The 14297-nt window shown below is 37.8% G+C and overlaps 1 protein-coding gene across 1 annotated transcript in view; it reads left to right on the forward strand.

Annotated features, from left to right (window-relative positions):
• LRRC8C (leucine rich repeat containing 8 VRAC subunit C) overlaps positions 1-14297 on the forward strand; it is a 92561-nt gene that overhangs the window by 609 nt on the left and 77655 nt on the right. The gene's annotated exons all lie outside the window — the stretch shown is intronic.

Here is a 14297-nt window from a genome sequence, read left to right on the forward strand (position 1 = left end):
TGAAGTTAACACTTTGGGGACAAAGGAATTTGAAGGTCTCTGAGGGGACCGAGAGCGAGGTGCCGCTCCCTTGCAGGACCGGAGGGGAGAGAGGGGAGAGAGGGGAGAGCCGGATCGCGCGGGCCCCACGAGCCAGGTGTCTAGGCCAGGACTGCTGCCTTGAACCCAAACTCAGGTTCGGTAGTCTTTTCCTCTCCAGCTGGTTCCCAGAAACAAGGTGGTTTAGTGATGGAGTGAGCAACTCAGGAACCTTAGGATGTGCTCTGTAGACACCCATTCCTTTCTTTTCTCCCTTAGCCAATTCTTCCCTCCCCCACCGCACGCCGGCCGGTGTACATCAGATTCTAGTTTCTTCAGAACATAACACACCTAGCCCACATCCTAGGATGGATATTTCAGTGTTATCGTCCAAACTTCTCTTGGTTTCAAATTCTTTTAAAGCATTTTAAACTCACAACAAACCAGTTAGGAAACGTTTTCAAGTCCCCATCTTCCTTAAAGTAAAACATAAGGATCAGTCAATCTCTGTGGGAGTGTTGGCTTTGGGCAGAGGGAGGTTTGAATGACCCTATTGAACGCAGCCTTTTGGGAGAGGAATAGGTAAAGAAAATGGCAGCCCTATTTCAGTTCTCACAAGAGCTCGGTAATGTAGGAAATGTAGCCTTAAGCACAGGGCACGTTTGGGACTGGTATGCAGTAGTTTCCTAAGGCATACATGAGACTTCTTCGGAGACAAGTCATTGACAATGCCATCTACATGAGAGAGGAGGAAAAGTGCTGGTAACCCTTTTGGTGGTCACAACACTGAAAAATCACCAGGGCCAATCAGCTATAGAGGTGTATTCATTCTCTATGTATTTTAAATGATTTGTGTAACCCAAAATGAAAGCTGAACCTCACAAAATTTGCTCAGATTTATAAACTTTGTGTTGGATGTTTAGGCATAGATAACAGGTTAAAACTATAATCTGTGATGTTTGCATTTCTTGTGACTTGTTTAATAGGGAAGAGCAAGGGTGTAATCCTGATTTACTTTACTTTGGAGTCAGTTAACCTCAACACTCTCTCTAGAGTAGGTTGTTTGTTTGCTTTTGAGGGGGAGAGGGAGAGGAGCTGCAAGGATGGATATTTTTCATGGTTCCTATATGAGATAGTGACCATGGATAGTGACCGCTAACTCAACAGTCATATCACATAGCATTAGTATTGTTAAATACTAATAGAATTATCAAAGCCTTTATGAATGGCACTAATTTCTTATTTCTCAGATTGACTAAGCACTTAGTGAAAAGTATTTTTAGAAGGGAATGCTTTTAGTGAAAAAATGTATAATTTTCCACTTATGAAGCTTATCAGTTTATCTTTTAAAAAGAATACGAAGTTAGCAATGTATTAACTTCTGAGTAGTCCAGTTTTTATCAAACTGTTGTTACAGTTTGAGATTTTTAATCTCTGTAGTATTTTTAAGTTATAGTCACCAAAAACATTATAATAAAGCCCAAGTTTTTTTAAAAATGGGGTAGAAACTTGTGTTTTGCCAAGCATTGTGCTCACGATTTAATGTGGTGTTATAATACAGTCTGGCTGCTGCAGGACCAGACACATTGTCATCTCACACTCTCCCAACAGACCCGCAAGGTAGGTGGTGCCATCCACGTTTCACAGAAGGAAGAGGCTCAGAGTTTGTGACTTGCCCAAGACCATTCAGCTAAACTAATGCCCGAGTGAGGCCAAGCCTTTTTAGTTTCAATGATATACTTTTCCATTATCCAAAGCTCCCTCTTTTTTCCCCCCTACATACATTTATTGTTAACTTACCATTATGACTCTATGAAAAACCGAGGTCAAGGAAGTGAAGTCACCTGTCCAGGGTTTTTCATGTAATTAGAATACAGCAGATTTTAAATTTGAAATCAGAGCCACCTGTTTCCCAAACCCTGTTCTTGCACCTCACCTCTATTAAATGACTGATTAAGAGTTTAACCTAATGGACATTTCACTTCTCATCAGCTGTTCTCATCCACATGACGACCATGGCCTCATGAGCTACATACATCACACTTCCAAAGTCTGGCTGTATCTCCAGCCCTGGATTGCTTATGAAGGCATATTGCTACCAACAGGGGTGAAATTACTATAGAGGCATCCTTGAATCTACTTAATTTATCTTAAAATACAAATCATTCTAGATTGGCATGGGGCAAAGAGCATAGCCTCAAGGTAGGAAAAGCAGGTATCAAATCCTGGCTCTGCTGCACAGTAGGAGTGCCAACTAACTTAACTCACATGATTCCATTTCTCTGAGCCCCAGTTTCCTCCTGCGGGATGGGGTTCATAAAGCCTACCTGGCGGGATCATTGTTCACATTAAATGTAGCAGTATGTCCAAAGGGCAGCTCCTGTCACCTAGCAGGTGCTAATAAATGGGACAGATGAATACCCCTGTACCCTTGCTAGTGCTAATTGAAATTTCTGCTGTTTCACTTTGTGTATATTTTACATGTGTCTAGTGATTAGTCAGTGTCGTCAGTGATTCACTTTTCATATGGGTTACACACTGTCTAATCTGGTTGTTAGCATCTTTAACTTTTGAATCACTTCCTTTTTTTTTTTTGTAGTCCTGACTTACACACATTTAGTTACCTTATGTAGCTTTTCCTTTGTTCCACTCTGCATGATTTTTAGAACTTTATTAGCCATGTTTCTTTCAATTGGTTGGAAACCGATTTCTCAGCCTTGCTTATCATGAAAGCCACCATGACAAACCCCGGATCTCCCCACCACATGCCTCACCCTTAACCGAGCCTCTGCCCGCTAAAATCTGCATCTCCCTCAAGGCCCAGCCTAAACACTACATCTTGCCTGAGCTCATGTCCCTTGCTTTTTAAATCCTTTGTTCATTTATAATTCAGACAGTATGTACCTCTAATACTTTAAAAAAATTTTACTTTTGCTTTTTCAGTTATTTGTCCAAGTAATATCCTATGAAAAACTGTAAACTCTTTGAGGACAAAAATGTTTTTCTATTTCTTGACAACCTTTGCTTTGTAGCAACCATAGATTGGTTCTATTTCCTGGATGAAAGATGAGTCAGATATTCTGAGAGAGATTCTTACAATAATTAGGAAAGACACCAAATTATTTGTCTCTGTTACATAATTATTAGTAGCACCTTCCTCTTTATTTTGAGACTTACTCATCCCAGCTTTCTCCACCAGTTTAACTGGCGTTACATTTACTGGGAGGGCATAGTTCTTCAACAAAGCCTTGGCCATTAGCTCCCATGTAAGACAGCACATTTTTACTAATAATGAAACCTTCTAAGGAGGTGTGATAACTTCCTTTGGCGCAGGTATATTGAACACATCAACAGTGTGTGAGTAGTATGGCATTTTAGATGGGGTAACAGTCCAGGTAGATTTCTTCAACTAGGAATCACATTTACCTGAGGGAAAGGAACACTAACCTTTGAGAAAAGGTCGAGATAATAAATGAGGAGGAGGATTCTTTTGCTTGGATATAAGACTAATCATGGCACAGCGTCTTGGCTACCATGAGAAATGATCTTCAGGAGAGTATTAGCCCAGAGAAAAGACCCAGAGAGTCTCACCACAAATATGAGAAGTGGAGAAAATAAAAAGGAACAGATAAAAGCAGTGAAGCACTGTAGTACCGTATGACTGAGACCTGTTAGAGTTTGCTCCTTTCTGGACTATAGAAATAGGGAAGAGACTGTGGGGTCAAGGTAGGCACAAGAAACTAGTGTGGCCCTGAACATCTAGTAAGTTAATATACTTCCCTTTGATTCCAGCGCTGGCACAGAGGGCAAGAGGGTAATTTCAGAGCTTTGTTTAAAGTACATAGTTTGGCAAAAACATACTGCAAATTTTCTAAGTATTAAAAGGTAAAGGATAACTGAACTCTTTCCTGCTATCAGGCATGAAACAAAAAAAATAACCCTGGCTGTCTACGTAGAAGTATAACAAATTCTGGGAGTGAATTTAGGATCATTTTCTGGTGCTGCATGGGGGCCCTTTTAAAATATGGTTCTGTAGTCTATAGTGCATTTAACTGTGAATGGCAGTTGGTAGAGAAATAATAGTAATGGTTCAGAAACTTTAATAGAGTTCAGAAAAGAAAAGGGAAAATGGGCAAAATTTTAAAAAATCAATTTTAAGCAAAATGTTTTAAAGCTTAGGGAAGAAACTGAGAGGGTTTCAGATGACTGAAGTATTTTGAGTCAAAGGAATCCATGAGAACTATGTTCTTTAAAGGTGCAAAGGTAGAGCAAGAAGGAAGTTTGTTTGGCTAAACCCAAAAACTGCCTTATGGGCTGCAACTGGAGAGAATATAATGAATGAAGCTCATGGAAAAATGTTTCTCCACCTTTCTTTCATTATTACTCTCCCTCCCCAAGCCTATTTTAGATGTATTATAGATATACTGTATATCTGTTTATGTAATGTGGCCTTTTGGCAAGCTACAAACCATCCGTTAAGACTTTTTTTACCCTGTTCCTAGAACCAATTTTCAATGGAGGCAAGATGGGCCTGCTATTGAGAATACATGGTGTAGCATGATTCTGTGTTATGTTAGAAACTCACAAAATAACCATATGGAACCAAAAGAAATGAAGAACTGTGTGTGTGTGTGTGCATGCACATATGCATGTATGTATGTATGAATACATATGATAGATCAATTAACAAATTCTCTGGAATTAGATTGTATTTTATGCCTTATAAAAAAAACTTTAAGAGGTCCAGCCAAGATGGAGGCATAGGTAGAAACCCTTCACTTCCTCACACAACCAAAAGGAGGATAACAACCAATCTAAAGTCAATAAACAACCAAAATCGCCAGAAAATCAAGCTGCATGGAACTCCAACAACCAAGGAATTAAAGAAAAAAATCAACCAGAACAACCAGACTGGTAAGCTGGACCAATCGGGCTGACTCTGAAGAACCTTGGCAGGCGGCTGAGGGGCAGGGCTGACTGCCAAGCTCAGCAGAGCTGCTGGGGAGGGACTGACTTAAGGGGAAACTGAGACTCAGAGCTGACTGTGGGCTACCCTGGGGTTGCTGCTGTGAGAGATACTTCCAGTCTGACTCAAGAGTCTGTTGGAAAGTTCGCTAGAGAGGAGCAGACAAGCTGCACTGTTCCCTCTCTGGCCCCTCCCCTATAGTCAACATAGCAAAGGGGGTCGCCCTGCCCTGGTGAATACCTAAGGCCCCTCCCCCTTACAACCTGTCAGCAGTGCCAAGACAAGGAACTATGGCCCAAATGAAAGAACAGAGCAAAACTTCAGAAAGAGAGCTAAGCAATGAGAAGATAGCCAACCTATCTGATGGAGAATTTAAAGCCATGGTAATCAATATGCTCACAGAACTCATTCAACTTGGTCACAAAATGAAAGAACAAGTGAAAAATACCCAAAATCAAATAAAGCTAAATATTCAGGGAACCAACAGTGACAAGAAGGAAACCAGGACTCAAAGCAACAATTTGGAACAAAAGGAAGAAATAAACATCCAACTGGATCAGAACGAAGAAACAAGAATCCATAAAAATGAAGGGAGGCTAAGGATTCTCTGGGACAACCTGAAACATTCCAATGTCCAAATTACAGGGGTGCCAGAAGGAGAAGAACAACAGCAAGAAATTGACAACTTATTTGAACAAATAATGAAGGAAAACTTCCCCAATCTGGCAAAGGAAATAGACTTGCAGGAAGTCCAAGAAGCCCAGAGAGCCCCAAAGAAGTTGGACCCAAAGAGGAACACACCAAGGCACATCATCATTAAGCTACATCATTAAAGACTAAGAGAAAATCCTAAAAGCAGCAAGAGATAAGGAGAGAGTTACCTACAAAGGAGTGCCCATAAAGCTGTCCGCTGATTACTCAAAAGAAACCTTACAGACAAGAAGGGGCTGGACAGAAGTATTTGAAGTCATGAAAAAGGAACTACATCCAGCAAAGATACCATTTAGAATGGAAGGGCAGATAAAGTGCTTCCCAGATAAGGTCAAGTTAAAGGAGTTCATCATCACCGAGCTCTTATTATGTGAAATGTTAAAGGGACTTATCTAAGAAAAAGAAGATCAAAAATATGAACACTAAAATGACAATAAACTCACAACTATCAACAAATGAACTTAAAAGAAAAAAACAATGAAAACAAAAACTAAGCAAACAACCAAAACAGGAACAGAATCAGAGAAATGGACATCACACCGAGGGAGTTCACTGGGGAGGGGGAAAGGAGGGATGGGGGGGAAGGTACAGGGAAGAAGAAGCATAATTAGTAAGCATTAAATAGATGGGGAGATATAAAAAATGGTATTGGAAACAGAAAACTCAAAGAACTTATATGTACAACCCATGGATGTGAACTAAGGAATGGGGAATGCTGGAGGGTTGGGGGGCAGGAGGGATAAAGGGGGGGAAATTGGGAAAACTATAATAGCATAATCAATAAAAATGCTTTAAAAAAGCATATTTTATTGGCTCTGAAACTGAAATACTTATGTAAAATATATAAGACTTCTCATCCCCATTGCACCTTGGCAAAATTATTAAATTCATAAAGTTATCTTCCCAAGCCTCCTCTACCTGCATGCTTTTTTTCCCCCCCCAGGATGGGAAGCCTTCCCCAGACTTTAAATGCCCAGCATCCTTTATTTATTTCTGCTATGCTGGGAATACTCTGACATTAGCCCTTCATGTGACTGGTCAAATATATAAGTTAGTTTGTCTTTATTAAAGCATTTATATTTTATGCCACGTATTTATAAATACAGAAAAATTTGTTTTCTATCAAAGGGATTTTGGCTCATAACAAGTAAATATTTGGGAAGGGTGAGGCTTCTGAAGTCATTCTTAGCTTTTTCATTTTCCATTCCATGCTTCGGTTCCCTGGGGAGCAGAAGCCTGGGCTTCTGATGGCTAATCTTGGGCACCGCAAGGGTGAGAGGAACTTGGTTGCTTTATACTGTGCTGGCTTCCTTCAGCATTTGGAGCCTGTTGGTTCATGCTTCCTCCCTTCCCCCTAAAACAACTCATCTTCTTATCCTTCAGGTTTTATGTTAACCAAATTTATCTTTTCCCTTCATTTTATCTTAACCGAATTGATATTTTTGTTTGTTTTTCAGCATCTTTTCTCTTTGTTTGAGGGCACAGGCCATATAGGCCATATCTACCTTATTCACTTCTGTCTCCATAGCATCTGCACAGTGGCTGGGACATAGCTACTCAAGAAATAGCCCTGGATTAAATATTAAAGATATATTTTACAGTAACATTTGTAGCCTACCATCTTGGATTGTATCCATTTCCCTTCTATTATTTTAAATTCGGGTAATGAAATTTAATAGTGTGATTAGAGGTTATTCCTCTTAGTAGAGTCATGAAATATGTACACAAAAACATTTCTATATGTGATTGGAAATTAGTAACTAAAAAAGTATTTAGCTAATAACACCTTGTTTTTTAAAAATAAATATGAGGTTAGCTTCATCAGGAAAACACTGTCTGGCTAATTTGTATTCTCTCCCTTGACATTAGCAAGATCATTATCTTTAATGTTCCCATCAGCAAAGGTAGGAAATACTGGCCCGCACACACAGATTTCTGGTGAATGCACAATTATGTGGATCCCTATAGCTAGAAAGTAGTTAAAATCGAGGAGCTAGCAACTGGAGGTATGTCTGGCATTTGGATCTGAGTGTTCAGCATTTTATTTAAGGATCTGCTGGCATAATAGAAGACATGGGTCTGATATTTTCTGTAAGTGGCTCCATGGTGGATAGAGCAGCATGCTGTTGTAAAAAAAAAAGATAAAGGAAGTAGTCAAAACTAAACAATGAAGTTCATTTAAAGAAAACACAGAGTTGAACCTTGAAGAAAAACAAATAAACCAACCATACAAATACACTAGATTTTTGTTTGTTTTTGTTATGTTCATTTCTGTATTACTAATATATAGGACAGTACCTAATATGTAGCAAAGGATCAGTGAATATTTGTTTAACGAGTAAATGAATGAAATGCAAGATAGAGAGAAAGGCTAACTATATGACATGAGGGCAAAAGTAAAATGATTCCCAAGGAGATGGTGGTAAATAACTAGTAGACTGAATTGTCTGTCAGAAAAAACCTTTTGGAACAAATCATTTATGGGCATATGTTGAATTTTATTTTAGTCTTACATAAAAGAGGAAAAGTTTCCGATAGGTCAGTTCAAAAATTCATTCTTACTAGGGACATTTTATAACAATAGCGAATAGATAGCGTTGTTAGACTAGATAAAAAATGTGGGTTTGAGATCACTAGACTCTAACAGCTGACAGTTAACTGGGTGGCTCTTTAGCTGGTTTCCATGGACAAGTCTTATCCCCATTCAACATTAAACAGGAGGCTGGATGGATGTGCAGGAAGGATGAAAAAAATATGCATAAATATTGGAAAGGAAGAAGTAAAAATATCTCTTTTTATGAACTTTTGATTAGAAATTAACATTCTATATCCTAAGGACTGTGAAGAAGACGGACGGAAAGAAATAATTGATTCATTTGAAGTGTGGTGTTGGAAGAGGGCTCTCCCCTGTACCAGCAGAGAGACAAACAAGTGGGTCCCAGAGCAAATTAAGCCTGAAACTTCACCAGAGGCCAGAATGGCAAAACTGAAGCTCTCCTACTTTGGGCACATTTTGAGAAGGCAGAATTCTCTAGAAAAATCAATAATGCTGGTAACAATAGAAAGCAGCAGGTAAAGAGGAAGACCAAATGTGAGGTGGATCAACTCCATAAAAGAAGCCGCAGACGTGAGTCTATAGGAGGTGAGCAGGGGTGCTGAGGATAGGACGCTGTGGACAGCACTCATTAATTGAGTCACCAGGTCTTGGAGCCAACTCAGTGACACATAACGAACATCCTAAGGAATCTATAAAGCAACGACTAACAATAAGTGTCACACTCATCTTTGATTGATGTGTGACTACTTAAAATTTATGAATAAAATCTTAGAAGTAAGCATGTTTCAGTTTGCCCTTGTACATGAACGTGAAGATAATTTTACCTATCCTGAGCGGGTACCTAATAATCTAAGCATATTAATAACATTTTACCTGTTAACATTTTTTATAACTTGACAGCTTTCCCTATAAATATGATTGCAATAAACAGAACAGCCTACTGTTGACCTAATTAACAAATTAGGAGCTAATCAATTAAAACTAATGCCTTCTAGCATCCCTTTTACAGTGAGCACCACATCCAGGACTATAGTAGAGGGAGCAGACCTGTGGTGCTACCTAGAGGCTGTCCAGTGCTTATTAGACATTCTGTTGAATATAAAATACTGCTCCTTTTTATTGCTCCAAATTGGGAACATGCTCTTGAAGCAACATTTTATAGTGTTGTTGGATAACAATATAGATGCTCGGCGATAAGGAAAGGTCATATTGGTGGCTGGCTTAGTAACAACTAATCAGATGGTACATAAGAGATCTCGGAATTTTACTTTCTCAAGAGGCCGCGAATCTCTTATTACTCCATTTTTTGGCTTTTGGTTATTTATAATTTCGAAATATCAAAAATCAGCACAAAAACAAGGGAGCTAATTGCTCTTTCTGAAAGGACACATTTGGATTGGGTGAGGAAAGAAATAACTTTTGTCATCTGGGTAGGATATAAAGTAAGTGAATAATATGACAGCCTCATATTCAGAAACGGTCATCTCAAGAATAATTTTTCTTTCTGAGATACCAGTTATCCTACTAAGCTACTTTAAAAATTAATTTATCTTAATATGTGTTACTTATATTAATCACATAAACTAAACAATGGTGGATGACAATAGTGTAAAACTTTAGTTTTTGAGGTAAAATTAATTTTCTAAAGTATAAGACAATGATTATAGTCTTATTAAATTCAAGTGCTATGAAGAATAAGTTACATTTATATAGAGAGATATGATATATAGGTTTAAAATATTGTATGATAGTGTTTTGCCAAAGATTAGTCATAATTACATAATGTAACTATTAGTCCCAGGCCTTAAAATTAAGTATCTTGAATTACAATTTACATTGCCATTTAAAAATAATATTTCAGTTTATATTAAAAACTTACCAGAGAGCTATGACAGTGATAGTTTCACATTACTTCAGCAGTGCCTGAAATTTACAACAACCACTGAAGAAACAGGCCAGTTATAACTAGTTATAATTCACTGTTGTTGCACATATCTGCCAAGACTTAAATTTTTAGTGTAAATAATGATCTGACTTATGAGACAAATACAAGGAATTTAGTAACTTCCAATTAAATAGGCATCCTATTAGAAAACACATTAGTCATTCATGAACTAAAGTACATTTTAAGAGCTTTATTGAGATATAATTCATATATTCTAACATTAGCATGTTTAAACTATACAATTAAATGCTTTTTAGTATAATTACAGAATTATGTAATCATTAGTATAATCTAATTTTGAAACATTTCATTGCCCTAAAAAGAAGCCTGTGCCCATTAGCTATACTCCCCCCATACCTTCCAGTTTGCCCAAACTCTAGACAGCCACTAACATATTCTGAATTTATAGGTTTGTCTATCCCGGACATTCATAGAAATGGCATCACACAAAAGGTGATCTTTTGTAACTCATTTCTTTCACTTAGCACATATTCAAGGTTCATACCATGTATCGATATGCTGTTCCTTTGCATTGCCAGATAATTTTCCATTGTACAGCTATACCATTTTTCTTTACCCATTCATCATTTGGTGGACACTTAAGTTGTTTTCACTTTGGGGCTATGAAGAATAGTGCCCCCAGTAACATTCAGATACAAGACTTTGTGTGGACATATGTTTTCATTTCTTTTGAATAAATATGTATAGGAGTAGAATTTCTGGATCATATGGTATCTCTGTGTTTACCATTTTGATGTAAATGAGGCGTAATTTTTTCCTCATCTCCCCAACTAGAATAAAGTCAAGGCCAAGTCATTTAACAAAAGTTTTTAATTTATCCAAGTATTCATCATTATTAGGAATACCAATTGAACATTATATTTTATGTAATTCAACCATAGTTTGTAAATCACTATTAAAGCACTACTAAATTACTTTGGATTTAAAGTTCTGGTTAAGAAATATAGATAGGCTGCTTCCATATCTTGCAGGTTGTAAATTATGCTGCAATGAACATAGGGGGGCTTATGTGCTTTTGAGTCAGTGCTTTGCATTCCTTCAGATATATTCCCAGAAGTGGGATCGCTGAGTCAAAAGGCAGATCCATTTTTAATTTTTTTTTCTGTTTTATTTTTTTTATTTTTTTCTCTTTTTTTTATTATATTTTAATCATTGTTCAAATACAGTTTTCTCCTTTTTAATCCCAATCCTTTCCCCCCTCCCACCCTCCCCACTTTCCTCCCATTACCACCCTCCCCTTAGATTATGACCCTGTGCCCTTTAAGTTTGTTCCTGTGAGCCCTTCCCACTGACCCCTTAAATTCCCTCTTCTCTCCCCTCCCGTCACTGTGAGCCTATCCTCTATTTCAGTGTCTTTGGTTATATTTTGCTTGCTTCTTTGTTTTGTTATTTAGGTTCCTGTTAAAGGTGAGATCATATGGTATTTGTCTTTCACTGCCTGGCTTGTTTCGCTAAGCATAATGCTTTCCAGCTCCATCCATGCTGTTGCAAAGGGTAGGAGCTCCTTCTTTCTTTCTGCTGCATAGAATTCCATTGTGTAAATGTACCATAGTTTTTTGATCCATTCATTTACTGATGGGCACCTAGGTTGCTTCCAGCATCTAGCTATTGTAAATTGTGCTGCTATGAACATTGGGATGCACAGGTTCTTTTGGATTGGTGTTTTAATATTCTTAGGATAGAGTCCCAGCAGTGGAATTGCTGGGTCAAAAGGCAGATCCATTTTTGTTTTCCTGAGGAAGTTCCATACTGCTTTCCATAGTGGTTGTACCAGTCTGCAGTCCCACCAGCAGTGCACTAGGGTCCCCTTTTCTCCACAACCTCTCCAACACTTGTTGTTTGTTGCTTTGTTTATGATGGCCATTCTGACTGGTGTGAAGTGGTATCTCATTGTGGTTTTAATTTGCATCTCTCTGATAGCTAGCGATATTGAACATTGTTTCATGTGTCTTTGGATTTTCTGTATGTCCTCCTTGGAGAAGTGTCTGTTCAAGTCCTTTGCCCACTTTTTAATTGGATTCCTTGTCTTCTTAGAGTGCAGTCGTGTAAGTTCTTTATATATTTTGGAGATTAAACCCTTGTCTGAGGTATCATTGGCAAATATGTTTTCCCATACAGTTGGTTCTCTTTTAATTTTGATACTGTTTTCTTTAGCCGTGCAGAAGCTTTTAATTTTGATGAGGTCCCATTTGTTTATTCTTTCCTTTATGTCCCTTGCTCTAGGGGACACGTCAGTAAAAAAGTTTCTTCGTGAAATATCTGAGATTTTCCTACCTACGTTCTCCTCTAGGACTTTAATGGTGTCACGTTTTATATTTAAGTCTTTTATCCACCTTGAATTTATTTTTGTATATGGTGTAAGTTGGTGCTCAAGTTTCATTTTTTTGCACGTGGCTGTCCAGTTCTCCCAATACCATTTGTTGAAGAGGCTATTTTTACTCCATTTTCTGTTGCTGCCTCCTTTGTCAAATATTAATTGACCATAGAGACTTGGGGTTATTTCTGGGCTCTCTGTTCTGTTCCATTGGTCTATGTGCCTGTTTTTATGCCAGTACCAGGCTGTTTTGATTACAGTGGCCTTGTAGTATAGTTTAGTGTCGGGTATTGTGACCCCTCCTACTTTACTCTTCTTTCTCAAAATTGCAGCAGCTATTCGGGGTCACTTATAATTCCATATAAATTTTTGAAGTGTTTGTTCTATGTCTGTGAAATATGCCATTGGTACTTTAATAGGAATTGCATTGAATGTGTAAATTGCTTTGGGTAGTATGAACATTTTGATGATATTAATTCTTCCAATCCATGAACACGGTATATGTTTCCATTTGTTTGTGTCTTCCTTGATTTCTTTCTTCAGTGTTGTGTAGTTTTCTCAATACAGGTCTTTTACCTCTTTGGTTAGGTTTATTCCTAGATATTTTATTTTTCTTTTTGCTATTTCGAATGGGATTTTTTCCTTGATCTCTGTTTCTGCTGTTTCATTGTTGGTGTACAGAAATGCCTTTGATTTCTGGATATTGACTTTGAACCCTGCTGTTTTGCCAAATTCATTTATTAGGTCAAGCAGTTTTTTGGTAGAGTCTATAGGATTTTCTATGTATACTATCATGTCATCTGCAAACAGTGACAATTTTGTTTCCTCCTTTCCGATTTGGATGCCTTTTATTTCTTTTTCTTGTCTGATTGCTGTGGCTAAAACTTCCAGTACTATATTGAATAGAAGTGGTGAAAGTAGACAGCCTTGTCTTGTTCCTGATCTTAGTGGAAAAGATTTTAATTTTTGCCCATTGAGTATGATGTTGGCTGTAGGTCTCTCATATATGGCCTTTATTATGTTGAGGAATGCTCCCTCTATTCCCACTTTGCTGAGTGTTTTTATCATGAATGGGTGCTGTATCTTGTCAAATGCTTTTTCTGCATCAATTGATATGATCATGTGGTTTTTGTCTTTGCTTTTGTTTATGTGATGTATTACATTTACTGACTTGCGAATATTGAACCATCCTTGCATCCCTGGAATGAATCCCACTTGGTCATGGTGTATGATCTTTTTAATGTATTGTTGGATGCGGTTTGCCAGTATTTTGTTGAGGATTTTAGCGTCAATGTTCATCAGTGATATTGGCCTGAAGTTTTCTTTGTTGTGTCTTTATCTGGTTTTGGAATTAGGATGATGTTGGCCTCATAAAAAGAGTTTGGGAGACTCCCATCTTTTTGGATTTTTTGGAATAGTCTGTGAAGGATAGGGGTTAGCTCTTCCTTAAATGCTTTGTAGAATTCTCCCGTGAAACCATCTGGTCCCGGGCTTTTGTGTGTTGGGAGTTTTTTGATTACTGCTTCAATTTCTTTTGTTGTTATTGGTCTGTTCAGGCTTTCTGCTTCTTTTTCATTGAGTTTTGGAAGATTATATTTTTCTAGTAATTTGTCCATTTCACCTAGGTTTTCAAATTTCTTGGCATGCAGTTCTTTGTAGTCATTTCTTACAATCCTTTGTATTTCTGTGGTATCTGTTGTAATCTCTCTTCTTTCATTTCTGATTGTGTTTATTTGGGTCTTCTCTCTTTTTTTCTTGATGAGTC

The sequence above is a fragment of the Phyllostomus discolor genome, chromosome 5 (genome assembly GCF_004126475.2).
Source record: "Phyllostomus discolor isolate MPI-MPIP mPhyDis1 chromosome 5, mPhyDis1.pri.v3, whole genome shotgun sequence".
NCBI classification, from domain to species: Eukaryota; Metazoa; Chordata; class Mammalia; order Chiroptera; family Phyllostomidae; genus Phyllostomus; species Phyllostomus discolor.